This window comes from Plasmopara halstedii (genome assembly GCF_900000015.1).
Source record: "Plasmopara halstedii genome assembly, contig: Scaffold_323, whole genome shotgun sequence".
NCBI classification, from domain to species: Eukaryota; Oomycota; class Peronosporomycetes; order Peronosporales; family Peronosporaceae; genus Plasmopara; species Plasmopara halstedii.
The window spans coordinates 2,156,857-2,160,591 of record NW_020187244.1 but is presented as its reverse complement, the minus strand read 5'-3'; positions in this window follow the sequence as shown (position 1 = coordinate 2,160,591).

Genomic DNA, 3,735 nt, shown 5'->3' with positions numbered 1-3,735 from the left:
GTATACTCTTGGAAGTCAAGCTTCCTCTGTGCAAGGTGCCGTGTGACCCGTCACAGAATACACTACGCAAAATAAAAGTGTGCATTCAAGCAATAAATACTTGTCCAGAAAAGTGAGTGAACACTCACCAGGACTAACACCAAGCCCCAGTGCTGGAAACGTAACTGCGCGAAAAAATGTTGAGCATGAAGACACTACCTTGGCTGGCGCTGCTACGCGCAGTGAAAATGGATTGGAGTTGACATACAGTGTGCAGCGGGGCTGCCGTAGCTTTGGGCTTTGAGGAAGCGTAACTTAGGTCACCGACCTTTCGTTGTATACTTAGTACAATTACGAGTTTAGCAGGTCGCAATCCGCTTACTCCAGGAGTAATTATTGCCTTAACCCAAGGTTAATTATCTTTTCCGTTTAAATTCAGAAAAACAGACTTTTTTTATATGCGGCAAAGCCGCCTAATTTTAAATGCATAGATTTTCCTAAATATGTGTAGAAAAATCTTAATACATGTATAACTACTGGCTATCCAGCCCCGTACCGTATTCTTGTGTGGGTGTGATCACACCATGCCCATCTGGTGTGACATACACACCTGTTACCAGGGTATGTGTAACCCCGTTACACACTATGTAGCGGGGTTGAACTTGTTGTTGACGATGCGCCTCGTCGTGCAGACATGTGGGTGTTTCGATGAGCAGCCGTCAACCGTAGATATCAATATTACCGGTGTGGACAGGCTAATTGCGCAACTTGCGGCTTTGTGGATTAGCAAAGTATATAGCGAAGTATTCAACAAAGATGCTATCCATCAGAGCATAGCAGATATATAAATCCAGAAATGAATCCAGTTGAATATTTGATAAGATATTCTAGATAGGCTTAGCGGTAACACAGCGATCTAAGGACCTAGTATGTATTAACATTGCATTTTGCCATCTACAGCACAAGTGCCTTCCTGCTCTTCAGGTTATGAGCCCAAGCCTTGACTTCCCTACCCCAGACGCCGACCACGCCTTATTCATGGACGCTTCCTCCACCATTACCTCCCGTATCAACAAGTTTGATGCTACAAACTTCTACACTTGGAAGTTAAAAATGCTTGAGGAGCGAGGCCATTGTGGGGTCGTATGCGGAGAGATCAAGCTGGAGCAGTGCGTAACGTCGTTGGACCAATCCATGTACAAGCGCAAGTTTTGCAAGGCGATTGCGATCATCTGCCTTGCGATGAAAGATTTTTAGCTACTGTTGGTTCGCTCTGCTATTTGTGTGCATGATGCTTGGTCACGGCTGAAAGGACACTTCGAGAAGAATAGCCTAGCAAACAAGTCCTTTCTTCATCGTCGCTTCTTCACGGCCAAGCTGGAAGAAGATATGCTGGAGCACATCAACAAGATCAAAACGCTGGCGAAGCAGCTCGACGCAGTAGGCGCACTGGTCAGTGAGGACGACCTGATCATTACGCTTTTAGCCAGTCTCAGCGAGTCATGCGCGTTTTTCATTAGGGTATTGGAGTCGAGAGCCGACTCGTTGTCGTCGGAGCTCGTGACGTCTTGGCTGCTACACGAAGACTTGTAAAGCAAAGAGCAAGGTGGCGGCATTGATGGAGCTGTGTACAACTAAGGTCCAGCGTTCGTATCGAAGGAAAGTGTATTGCGCAAGGGATGACAAGTGCCAGTGAAGGGTAACAGCTCCTGTCACCACTGCGGTGAGCGTGAGCATTGAATCACGAAGTGCCCAACTCAAATTCGCGAGAATGCCGAACGACAACGGCCGCACACGCAAACATTGCTCGGAATGATGACGATTCTGGCAATTATCTTTTCTCGTTTGCGATATTGCGTGTACGGTCAAGTCAAGTTGCGTGCGGATGGTCGACTCGAAAGAGTACATGAAGAATTACAAGAAAATTGCACCAGTCAACGTTGCATCTCGCGGACGATGGTGTGATGCAAGCGATTAAAACGGCGATATTGTGATGTCGATGATGACACCACGTGGAATGAAAAAGGGTTTGCTAACAGATGTTGAAATATCCCAAAGCTTTGTCGCAACTTGTTTTACTTTGGACGTTTTACCAAGGATGTTGGTCCAGTCATTTTCGAGCGTGATGGATGTTTTGCGTAGGCGAAGGGTTTACGTTGGAAGCTTGCCGCCCGCAAAGAAAAAGAACTGTTCAAGCTATGTATGAAGCCAATTCACAAACAAGAAGCCAATGTGTCAAATTCGTCGGGATGCCATGGGGAAACCACAACGTACCTCTGGCATCTTCGAATTGAACGCATTGGCTGTTCAGGTCTTGACACCATCGTCAAAAGAAATATGTCATTCGTTTCGGATTGACATCAGTGAAGCAGTAGGAGCGATGGCATGGCGGCGCTCTTGGTAACCAAACACGTGGTATTTTCGCCAAATTCCACTTATCGCGCTACAAAACTGTTGGAATTGGTCCACCGTGACGTATGCGGTCCGATGCAGACAGCTATGTTTAGCGGCATGCGATATTTCGTTACGTTCATCGACCAGTACTCGCACTTTACCGTGGTGTACTTGCTGTGAAACAAATCAGAAATTGCAAGCAAGTTTTTTCTTCGCCGCATACGCTGACACTCAGACTGGAAAAGTCGTGAAAGCTCTTTTTGTGATATTGGTGGCGAGTATTCGTCTGGTGGATTAGCAAAGTTTTGTCAGCGCTGTAGCATTGTGCAAAACGTTTCGCCGCCATAAACGCCTCAGCTCAGTGGAGTGGCTGAGCGTATGAACAGGACAATGGTGGAATGTGCGCGCTGTATGATTGAACACGCAAACCTGCAAAGGCTTATCGGGGAAAAGCAGTAATGACTGTCAACTTCTTGCGCATTCGGTGTCCCACGCGTGGAATTTCAATGGCACGGTTCCCTTATGAAGTGTGGACTGGAAGAAAGCCGTTTTGACAAACCTTAATGTGTTTGGTTTTCATGCGTTAGTGACGGTTCCAAAAGATAAACGCGCTAAGGCTGATGCCCGAGCCGAGCTCTGCCGTTTCATTGGGTATTCCGAGCATGAAAGCATACTGGTTCGAAAGCGTGAAGAGTGGTCGTGTGGTAATAAGCCGTAATGCAAAGTTTCTTGAAGGCGTCTTCGATAATATAAGTCGTGTTTATTAGTTTTGATCAAGATAACTATGAAGACAGTGGAGATACAGATGAAGAAGCACAAGAAGAAGATCAAGACGAAGACACTGAAATGAATAAAGACAAAGATGGCTTAGGCATTAAAGTACATTCTCGTATGCAGTCGCTTAAAGACATCACAGAGACTCCTTGTGCAAAGCGCTTCGTTCAGCGCAATGAACTTAAAAGCCTCGTTAAGTCTGGAAATAAACGACATTAGCGAACGCAATCGCATGAGGAGTCGGTGGGGCTTCCCAATGTCGAACATTCAAACCAATACAGCGAGCAACAAGGACTTGACGAATTGTCAGCTTCGGCCGAAGACATTGAATCTGCTTACGTCGTGGATTCAGTGGATGAAGTGTCTGTTAGTTATGCTGCTGATGTTGCTTGCACAAATTAATGAGTTATGGTGACTGGCTTAAGTGGTTTGGCCATTGTGATGCTCAACTGAAGGTTGTGAGTACAATTCCCACTTAGGATGGGGTTAAGACTGCATATTGAAGTGTGTACTTTTTTTAGGTTCGCGCAAAGCCTAATTTAGAGTGTTCCACATACCTTAGGATGGGTTGGTAGCTTTGAACTTAGA